The sequence below is a fragment of the Colossoma macropomum genome, unplaced genomic scaffold (assembly GCF_904425465.1).
Source record: "Colossoma macropomum unplaced genomic scaffold, Colossoma_macropomum, whole genome shotgun sequence".
Classification (NCBI taxonomy): Eukaryota; Metazoa; Chordata; class Actinopteri; order Characiformes; family Serrasalmidae; genus Colossoma; species Colossoma macropomum.
Window position 1 is genome coordinate 43,791,357 of NW_023494792.1, and position 12,500 is coordinate 43,803,856.

Consider the following 12,500-nt stretch of genomic DNA (forward strand, 5'->3'; position numbering starts at 1 on the left):
AAAAACTAAATATATATATATATATATATATATATATATATATATATATATATATATATATATATACACTGATCAGGCATAACATTATGACCATCTCCTTGTTTCTGCGCTCATTGTCCATTTTATCAGCTCCACTTACTATATAGGTGCACTTTGTAGTTCTACAATTACAGTCCATCTGTTTCTCTGCATACTTTGTTAGCCTCCTTTTACCCTGTTCTTCAGTGGTCAGGACCCCATGGACCCTCACAGAGCAGGTACTATTTGGGTGGTGGATTCTCAGCACTGCTGTTACACTGATGTGGTGGTGGTGTGTTAGTGTGTGTTGTGCTGGTCTGAGTGGATCAGACACAGCAGTGCTGCTGGAGTTTTAAACACTGTGTCCACTCACTGTCCACTCTATTAGACACTCCTACCTTGTCAGTCCACCTTGTAGATGTAAAGGCAGAGATGATAGCTCATGTGCTGCTGCACAGTTTGTGTTGGTCATCCTCCAGTCCTTCATCAGTGGTCACAGGACGCTGTTGACTGGATATTTTTGGTTAATGGACTGTTCTCAGTCCAGCAGTGACACTGAGGTGTTTAAATCTCCAGCAGCACTGCTGTGTCTATATATATATATATAAATAAATCAAATCATTTCCAGATGGTATTGCACAATGTATTAAAATTGGTTTGATGCCTTCATGAAGCCTTCAATCAAAAATAATTCACCACTGCATATGTTGTTCTGCATCCCCAAACTTGCACTGATCCTCCACCATGCTTGACCCATGGTTGTCGCGACATGGTTTGAAGAGTCTTTCATTGCTTCAGCATCGTGCCTTCTGCTACTTCCAAAGAAAGATCGTAAATGTGGAATCATTAGTCCATAAAATCTTACTCCACATCTCAATGTCCACCTTCTGTGTTTAAGTGCTTATTCTTTTTTTGTCGATTTTATTTTATCAGTAACAGCTTCTTCACAGCTACACATCCTTTCAGACTCATAGTGTTGAGTTGTCTTGTCACAGTGGAAGGATGGACAGAAACACCTGTGGAGTTTTTCAGATCTGAAGCAGAGTGAAGAGTGGAGTTTGATTTTCTCCTCTCTCTCAAAGAGGAAGCTTTATGTGCTGTTTATCTGATGGGGACAGTTTTGGTGGTCTACCAGGTCTTGCGTGGTTGTTGTGAGTCTCTTTTTCTCTGTATCTTTTCATAATTTTTTGAACTCCAGTTTTGGAAGTTTTTTCACTTGTTTTCTTAGACTTTTACATTCCTTGTGCATTGTGTCATACCGAATGTCCTCAGAAATCCAATTTAGCCGTTTTAGATGCACAAATTTACAAGGCAAGGTTGCATAGTTGCATCTGTATATGTTTGTGTCTATTTGAAGGGTAACATAATGTCAGTGACTCTCTTGGTAACAGCTTTTGTTGGGAGGACACAGTTGTAACTGGTTGGTACAGTGTAAATTGTTTAAATTGATAAATACTCACAATCCACAATATACAGCCCATCTCTATAATGCAGCCAATCCTGTATGATACATTCAAACCCTATTATGTAAATCGATGTTGTCTTTTATATCAGGGTGCAGCAAACAGTAAGCTTCTCTTGTTTCTTGCCATCTACCTCTGTAGAAGCACGTACAGAAAGTAGTGGGTTTAGTGGGGCATGATGATTGGGTATGACCAAATGACCCCTTGACAAAAAGACCGGTGCTTTCTTTCACTTCCATTCATTTCTGAAACCACCATTGCCAGTCCAGAGTGTTTTAATTGATGATTTAATCGGTGGAGCAGTTGTAGGACCTTTATGGGTGTTTAGATTTATGGGGAGATCGTTTTGAAAGTAAAAATGCATGAGAAATATCCTGCCTAAGTGTGTTACAGAAGATGAGTATCATATTAAGTGAGCTAGCTTAGTTAATGTTTTGTATGTATGAGGCAGAACGACATACAAGCAGGTATGAAACCACACACATAGAAACAACAATGCAGAGCACAGCAATAAACCACAATACAATACTTTAGCCTATATTACAGCACGAAACAAAAAACTACTGAAACACAATGTGGCAAAATTGAATAAACACGCTGACAAGATGCCTACATTTGGGTAAGTATTCTGGTGTGTGTCTGTGTGTGTGTGTGTGTGTGGTGTAAGATTTAGCAGGATGAGTAAGATGCTGTATTGTTTGCTTGGACTGGCGGGTGCTGGTATTGAAAAGGCATCATGCTAGCAGCCCGCAGGCTAGCACCAGACATCAACAATCGCACTTCAATCGCTCGCACACACTGATCCTGTATTCACACAGCACTTAATCATCCCCTCTTAATGCCAATGTGCTGGAAACACACACTCGTACACACACAGAACACAAACCCGCCTGGGGAAAAAGGCTGAGCTCTCTGTTAAACTCCTGGCAGATTGACTCATGTCTCGCTGAAATGTATTACATGTATCTTGTGCCTCTAACTGTGTTTTACACGTCTTTCCCTTATACGTCGCCACAGTGGCCTTCGCAAGGTGCTTTAAGCATTAAAGCCAATTCTTCCATTTCAAAACTCTGTCGAAAAGACAAAAGATATTTATTGCCATTTTGCTAAAATTACAGAATTAATTGCATAGTCACATACATACAGTAGCTTAGATTTACATTCTGTATCAACAGATTCAACTTTTACATACAGTAGCTTAGATTTACATTCAGAATCAACAGATTAAACTTTTTCCAACTTCTGACTTTTTTCTGTTTTAAAGTTTTTGGGCAACTCCACATTAATGCCCATTAATGGCATTAAAATGGAGTTGCCCAACACCCACCTCCACACCCCACACAAATATATGAGAAATTATTTACTTTTTGCCATGATATCTAGCCATTTCACCGAAATGCGACCTTTTTTTAAAAAATATGTATATCGGCTTTGTGCTCAGTTCACGTTGCTGAAATATTTAGCGGGATCTGCATCTGGACTGTGGCCTGCTCCAGAGTGTCAGGCATTCTAGCCTGCTATAAAGACAACTAAGTTTATATCAGCTCCTGCTAGACACTCGACACTGTGAGTGTCATTGCTTTCAAATAACATCCTGATTGGTTCAGATATAATCAGTTGAATTAAACCAACCATAATTATTTGTACTCCATGTGACATAAATGAATCCAGTAGGCATGTAATGTTTAAAGATTGTAAGAGAAAATGGTTAGATTGGTAACAGTTAAAACAGGTAATGTAAATTAAATTCTTATGCTTTTTACTACTAGTGTTTACTAATATTTACTTGAAAATTCTTTTGTATCAACTGAAAAAATTACCATTTTATTTATGGATAATTATAGTCTAATACCATTATTTTCCTGTTTTATTACTACTAGTAACAACTATAATCATCATCTTGTTATTTGACTAATTAGAACTAGAAAATTGGCATGTAATTTTTAGGTTAGTAAAACTTGTTCCCATATTATTACCATGTCATTATCCAATTATTACTGATATGTAAAGTGTGACCAAAGGGTTATAAGTGGTAAATGCCTTATTACTTTAGGTTGGTGCCATGAAAATCGTTCATAGAACTGATGTGCACAGTTCACAAACTTGTATTTGTTATAAAACATTAAATGATGTCTTGTGAAACCTGATATAAGCTTTTCATAAATACTCAAGTACTTCTTTTTAAATAAGTCATTCAATGCTTATGCATGTGTTATAAGGTCCTGATGGGAGTAGCCTTTGAATCTAAGCATAACCGCATTTTTTGTCCATATTATGACATGTTTCTGAGTAAAACAGTACCAGGAAGGGTCTCTCAATGATAAATTTGGTGTTGGGAGGGGTTCAGTGAAAAGTTGGTATTATTTTCCCCACCCACTCATGCACGATGACATAATCAAAACTCAGAGTCAAGGTCATAACATTTTGATTAAATATTACTTGTCTTTTATGTGATATGAGATGACAAATCATGAACTAACAAGGTAAAATATGTCAATTTTGAATTCAGGCTAGCTTTAAATACCAGAGAGAATCCTACCATTCTTCCTAGCCAATGAGAGCATGTCCAGTAGTCCTTATAGACATCAGGCTGTGGACAGCAGGTGATACTGCTGAGACTTAGAGCATTAACTGTTAGCTTTGCTGCTTGGGAACTCACTGTTCCCCTTAAGCGCCGACAGATTAGCTTCATAAATTATGCAGTAAAGGACAGTGAGTAACCGTGTGAAGCAATAGCACAGCACTGGATGTTAACAGGCTAATCGTAGCGAGGGGGGGTGATGGTAGTAAATATGAAGCAGATGTCTGGTGACATTTGGGAAAAGAGAGTAAAAAATCCCTCAACAGCAGGACTAGCTTTTATCAACCTGCTGCTTTTATCCATCTCTCTCTCTCTCTGTCTTCTCTCTCTCTCCATTTCAGTCTCATTCTCTCTTTCCTTCAATCCTTATCCTTTTACTCTCTACTCCTGCTCTATCACTGCCTCACAGTTTTATCTCTTTTTATCCCATCGTTTCAAGTCCTTTCTCTCTGTTCATCCTTCTTTCACCATTCTTGCGTTCTCTCTATCTTGTCAATATCACGACTAGCCTTTACTTCCCATTTCGCTCTCACTTTTTCTCCTTTTCTCTCTTTCTCTTTGCATATCATCGCTATGGGGACAAAACTTTGTATGTCCACGGTTGTCATTTATTTATTTATTTATTTATTTATTTACATTAATTTGATGCCAGTAGCATGTTAAAATTTCCTGATGAACACATCAATACAAATGCTTCAAAATGACTTCTTTTTACATTAACTTCCATTAAAATGTATTGTTTTTCCTTCACTTGTAGAGTTACCATTTTAGAGATTTGACAAGGTTTTGATAATATATTAGTACTGTGTAAAGCTGGGCTTTCGGCTGCTGTACATACATTACAGAACTTACACTATGCTATCATATATCTTATGACCAGCACTAAGGGGCAAGTAATTTTACTTTGTATCTAAGTACAAGGAGGAGTTTTATATATTAGTGCTGATGATGGGCCCCAAAAAATATGTTCCCTGCCTGTTCCCTGTCATACAACAGAGAAATGATCTAGAAAAAGTAGAACTACCACTATTACCAGGAGAACATGGATACAACAGCAGTCGATGGATTAAAGTCAACCTGAAATCAAAAACAGACCTTTTTTAAAAAGGATTTTTCTGTTTTCTCCCAAACTCCCTATGATGCTGAAGAGCTGGATGGTGAGAGCTTGCATGTGCTTTCATTGAGACTAGCAGGGACACAGGAAGTAGGGGCATTGAGGTGCTGTAGCATCCCCAGATTCCAGGACTGTTTTACTGCAGCTGCTTAAAATGAAAACAGAAAAATAACAAAAGAAAAGAGCTTCATAGCAAAGACCCATTAATGCTTTTTGTAGGGTGGAGTTTATATTTTTATTTTATATATGTTTATAAACTGCAGTAGTCATGCACTAATTAAGTTAATGCTGCCTTTTAGAGTGCTTCTCTTGCCAGCTGGCCTCTTTGGGGGCATGTTGCTAAAACACAAGCAGGGATTATAAGATAGTCTTTTGGCCCAAAGCAGTCTAATATTGTTTTAAAAATGTCCTTTGTCGTCCTTTACCACAGTCTAGCATATGTACTGTTTCATGTACAGTATCCAAACCATTCAGACTGAAAAAATATAGTATTTAGCATGACATCACTGGGCACATCACCTATATACTGCAAAAACGTCAGCACCACTAACTTAAAACACCTTCCCGCATCCCTGGAGACACATGAAGTGCCTTCACATCTTTTCCAACTGAGGCTAATGCAGCATCATTGGACAGCACAACACGCTCGGAGGAGAACATGAACTGCTAATGCTGTTACATCAGCTGACAGACACTCACAGTGGCTAGCATTGTGCTGAGTGAGGGAGGTGCATCCTACCGACCCAGAGAGAGCAAGGACAATTAAGGTCTAAGGACCACCGCTTTGGAACTTGAAAGTGTTTACATATTACTTCAAACTCCTTAAAAAAGGCAGAGAAATTTGTTTTCCATGACATGAGCCCTTTAACTGATCATATCATGTTTCCCCTCCCACCACCCCTAATAATCACTGAGTGAAAAAAGAATGTAAAATTTGAATATTACTCAAATGTGGAACAGCACTGAATGTTCCCATGACAGTTCAAATTCTAACAAGCTTCATTCATTAGAAAAGGTCATTCATCGGAAAAGGGCTTCACATGAATTAGGAATTCCCAGCTTCTTCAGCCTGAAATGAGTCTTGACCAGATAATATATATTTTTAGAACTTTATGTGAAGGATATACACCTCTTCAAAGTGTTTTTGGGTTTCTGACAAGATCAAAGTGCTACTAAAATATATATATACGGGAGGTAAAAAGAGAATCCATCCGCCCCTCTTGCCCATGCTTTTGTTTCTGATTTTACACTCGCGATGGAACACAAAAGAACTGTTTTCCTTCTCTATGAAAGAAACACTCACTCTCTTGCTCTTTCTCTGTTTGTCATCGTGTACTTCTCCACCCTTCCATCCCTCGAGCTCAATGTGACACCTACTCCCCTGACCAAAGCCACCCAACAACCTAAAACCCCCTAAAACCACCACACTACCCTTACCGTTCCAATCCTCCCCCTTCTGCCGTCAGCGTTATTATGAAAAGTACACAGTTTTTTTTTTCCATGCAGAAAGTGCCCCCTATGACATTTCCCACTTATTAGCTAGTTTTCATACAGGCTTCAATCAAGCTGCTTAATCCTCCAAGGGGAAGAGCCGTTTTAATTCAACGATCGACCGATAAGCAGGCCAATGCAGGCCTGTGAAAAAGAGAGAGAGAGAGAGAGAAAGAGAGAGAGAGAATGGCTTACACGTAGATGAATCATGCTTACAAGATGGAAAACCCTGGGCATTAGCTGCCGATCTAAATTTCCTATCTCCTCCCCCCTCTCTGCCACATTCTATTTTTCTTTTTTTTCTTCTCTCCCGCTCTCTCTCCCTCTCTTCTCTCTCGCTCTCTTCTTCTCCCTCCTTCTTCTCCACCATTACCCTTGCCGATTGCAATCTTTCAGCGCCATTGGGTCCTGCGCCTGGGTTGTGTTTAATCTGTCTTTAATCCGATAGATTTTAAATATTCCCCCTGCTACCCGCAGTCTGCAGGCAATTAACTGGCCTTCTGATGCTCCTCTTATCAGTTGCCTCCTTGTATCTGCTCTGAGCAGCCTCCAGACACTGCCAGCCTGACAAATAATACCCGCCATTTACCAGCGAGACCAGCCAACACACACCCCACTCTGCTGCATTATAAACAGGTATTTGGTAAACATATCATACGCACACACATAAACGCATGCACAACAAACCAGCAGGCCCCGAAGGACGGAAAAGCATGTCAGAAAGGCAGCAAGAAAGGAAGCAAAAACAAAGGGCTAATGCTAGGATGTGCATTATGATGTCATCGCTGTTGTAACAAAAAGTCGTATCTCTGGAATGGGCGCTTTATAGGACAACAATTTAACTTTAATGTACTTAATGTACGTAAGTGTGAAGAGATTTTATTACAAGTAGGTAGCATTTTCAGAGAAATCCTGAAAATTTGCGAGTTATGAGGTTTTGTGCATTATAATACTATAACTGTAGTAATAAAACTTCGTAATCCAGAAGTGGTAACGTTACAAGAGAACATTCAAAACATGTCCTTAACTTTTATTGTATGTTGACGTTATAAGATGTATTTGTAATGTTGGATCATCTGGAAATGTTCATACAATGTAAAGAGAGTGTCGATTCTATGTAAGTCGTACATTATGATGTCATAACCATATCCCTGAACTCTCTGGAACACATTTTAAAAAGACGGTTCTTCAAGGGTTCTTTATTACAGAAGATGGTTCTATTCAAACATGAGTGCTTTCATGTTTAATGATTCTTTGCATGATGGTTCTTCAGATTGATTGAGGATGTGTTATATTTTTTGAAAATGGTTCTATATAGCACCAAAAGGGTTCCTCTGTTGTTACAAGCTGTAACATAGAAGAACCCTTTTTGGTGCCATACAGAACGATTTTCATAATACTTAGAACCTATATTTCTAAGTTTACTTTACTTAAGAACACTTGAAGAATCATCTTTATTAAGAGTTTAGCTTTATAATAATGGTAAAAAAAAATTCGTAACTTTTAATGTGCGTTAATATGATTTTATTTGATGTAATGTTGGATCATTTCTGTCAGTCCATTTGTCATGAAATGTTTGCACAATGTAAAGATGCAAGAGAAATGGAGTTATGAGGTTTGATTTCTTATATGATGTGCAATATGATGTTATCACTGTTACAACAAAACTGCATATCTCCAAAATGGTAGCTTTATAAGAGAAGGATAAAAACTCAGATGTGTGATAATGTAACAAGATCTAATTCCAGGCAATTTCAGATGTTTTTATTGGCTCATTCATCTATGAAGTGTTCTCTAAATGTAAAGGACAGTTGGGATGTTCAAGTAAATACCAAAAATGGATTTGATTCTGTACAGCATGCGCATTATGATGTCATTACTGCTGTAACAAAATCTCTGAAATGGTAGCTGGAATGGAAAAAGAAGTTTAAGTTTAACATATGTTAATGTAATGAGATTCTGTTTCAATTCATGTTGAATCATCTCTGTCGTTCAATTTGGTTCACACAATGTAAAGGGTAGCTGTATTTTTTAAATTCAAATGGAGAAATGTGTAAGTTGTACAAGTTATAAAGTTTTGCTTCTCTATAGCATGTGCATAATGACACCACCAGTGCAGTAATAAATTTAAATCTCTGAAATGGTAATTATGCAGGGACAAGGATAGAAAACATATTCAACTCTTAAAGTATGTTAATGTAACAGCATTTTATTCTGAGCAATTTAAGATGTTTCTGTTGGTTCATTCATCTATGAAGCATTCACACAATGTAAAAGGCATCCATAGTGTTTAAAACCAATAAAAATGGACAAGTTACAAGGTTTTGAAAACTACCATTTTGGAGCGATGACATCAAAATGCATTTGATTCTATGTAGTATGTGCATTATGATGTCATAACACAACCCTGACATAACAAAACCTTGTTTTTTAGCAAAAAACTTGTCCTTAACTTTAATGTATGTTGTGTATGTAATGTATGTATGTAAATGTAAATATAATGATATTCTATTTCAGGTAATGCTAGATCATTTGTGCTGGTTTATTCATCCTGAATGGGACATACACTTTTTTAAAAATAGATTCTAAAAAAAAATGTAGTTACAAGATTTTTATTCTTTTTATTCTATAAGAAAATGCTGGTATGAGGTCTTGGTATAACAGTGATGATATGTATGTGTATATATATATATATATATATATATATGTACATGCAAGCAAACACCGAAATGCACATGCATGTACATGGAATTTAGAGAAGCAGCAGCTTAAAGTGTGACAATAGACTTAAGTGCCAAAATAACATCATTAGTTTCTGCATTCACCATGTCGTCCTTTGTTTTTCCGCACCATACCATCTTTGGCAGCAGGCACAGAGATGGGGTTTATATGCAGGATTGTATTGAGACGGGTCAGCGTTTCACTCACAAACACACACTGATAACACACCAAAAACTCAGATAACATACACAGAGAGAGTGTACGATTCCTATGAATAGATACACATTCTGACAAAAATGAAGTGTAAGTAATGCAAAAACATGGGTGCACAAATAAATCAGCAAAACCATGTACAAATGCAAAAACAAAATAACACAAATACAAAAATGCAAACACACACTTACAGATGGGTGACATATTAAAGGAAAAAGTCTTATATAGGTAATTACACAGCTTCTGTTGAAAACTTTACATTGAAAAAGGTTTTGTTGGAAATACAGCAGTTCACCCTGTTACATATGTGTTATTACATAAGAGAAAATTTGCTTTCACAGCTATAAAGATACAATTGTGTAATTACACGGGTAAAAGCCAAAGCTAATATACATGTGCATTTATATAAGCTGTACTACTGTAATATGGATGAATCCAGTGAATACATCACCAGTAGTTACAACAATATGCATGTATTACACAGGTATTACAGACACTTCATATAAAGTGGGACAGGATTGCATGATATAATTAAGCGGTTAATATCCTATCATTCTCTATGGCTTATATAAAAGTGCTGAGCAGGTCCAGTTCACCTCAATGTTGGATCAAGATAGCAAAAGGAAAAATCTATGTGATGTTGAAAGAGGGTTTGGATGGAACAAGCTTTAGTCACAAAGACTGCTCAACTAGGTAGTGACATATGCATTTAGATCTATGGGAAAGACATCATTAAATAGGGCTGCAGACTGAGGTTGAATGTGATGTTTGTGAATTCATGCAATATGCAAGGGGAAAAACAGAAGAGCTTCTTCAAGTAACTGAGAATATTAATGCTGGATGTGATCTGTCAACAGGAACAGTCCATCCACAAATACATAGAGAGGGATATTATAGTTGGGTTGCACTGCATAAACTGCTAATTACAAAGACAAATGCACAATTAAGACTTTAGCGGTGTAGAAACCAGAGGCACTGGTCTACTGAGATGTGGAAAAAACTTATGTGGTCAGACAGTTGAACATCTGTGGAAAATTTGGACCACCTTGTTGGACCACCATGTTGGACCTGCTCTCCACCACTATCCTCAAAACATCAATGGCTAACTAATTCATACAGTACTGTGCAGATTTCCAGTCAAAATGGTCATTAAGTACAAGTTGTTAATTTTCAGGTGGTATTTCTGAGGAAATTAGATATAAAATAATCCAGAAAATAAATGAAAAAAACAGAGTTTCCAAAACTGGAGTTCATATTTTAAACAGAGGAGAAAATCAAGCTGCACTTTTACCTGAAATCTGAAAAAAATCCTCAGGTGTGTCTTTCTTTCACTGTGAGAAGACAACTCAGCACTGTGGGTCTACAAAGATGTGTAGCTGTCAAGAAATCATTACCGAGAACAACAGAACAATGGACTGGTCACAACATCACTCAATGTGTTTGGAAATATTTGGATCATAAGCAACTTCTAAAACTGAACTTTGGAGGTGTGGAAAAACATGCCTGCAGATTTCTCAAAACAGATTTTAAGTCCCTCAAAAAGAATAGAAGCTGTAGTAAAGACAAAGTAAAGGCAAGTAAGGACAAATGAATACAGAAAATTTGATATTATGTGTACATTTAGAGACTTCTGTGTATTCTTTTATTAAAGATGTGTTTTCTGCTTATCTCTGATGCTAAAAATGACTAACTCTAAGGCCATTTTGACAAAGTTACATTTTGATTAAATAAATGAAGGGTGGTCTGACCTTTGCGCAATATTGTAGGCATTCAACTTACATACACACACAAACACAGACAAAAGCAACTCAAACCAAACAAACATTTGTATACTCATGTATGTTCCTACCCATACACATTCACACACACACACACAGCGTCTAACTTGGCACAAAAACATTCACACACAGGTGTACGCAACCACATCTTCCTAGCTACTGTAATCAGCTGGGTGTATTTGCTTTGGTAATTCAGACAGAGGTATAAGATATTCCCTGCTGTATCTCTGTTAGTGCTGGATATCAACACTGACAGCATCTAGCAACAAAGACAGTATCTAATTCTCTCACCGTCACACACACACACACACACACACACACACACAAACTTGGAGTGCAGTGGCTGAAATAAACCCGTGATAAAGATCAGTTAAGAGTTTTATGACATCATCAGAGCGTGACAGGTTTTCCCTTCATGAGAGCTGTTTCAGATTGGCCATTTAGACTAATGGTGCCAAAAGATCAATAGATTGAAATCAGCTAGAAATCCTGTCATAAACACACACACACACACACACACACACACACATACACACATACACACACACACACCAACCTCACATACACACTTTCAGACTCCACTAGAAGACGTTCATACATTTCGTCCCATGTGCTTCACTTAACACCCGGGAGAATTGAAATCATCCTAGATGGATACGGATCTGTATATTGCGTGTGTGTTTGTGTGTGTGTGTGTTTGTGTGTGTGTGTGTGTGTGTGTGTGTGTGTGTTTGCGTGCTGTGTTAGTGTTAAGCAGCCCTTTTCCCTACAGGGTCATATTTCATTGCACATTTGACACTTGCCATTAAATTCACATTCAATTACCATTAAACTCAGCAGAGTGGCTATAATGTCTGTATTAACAAGGAAGACACCCACACATACACATACACACTGGAATATACATTCACACCACATATAAATGCAGTCTAGCTGTGGATCATCATGCATTTAATGCATGGATTCAAGTATAAGTCTGAACTGAAATAAGATCACAAATATGAATGGATTCAAATGGGATTTGATTGAACTGCAAAATATGTGGAGCTGCAGTCATAGTTTCATGACCTTATTTTATTCTACACCATTTATTCCTCACAGCAGTAGAGTGATGCAAAGGT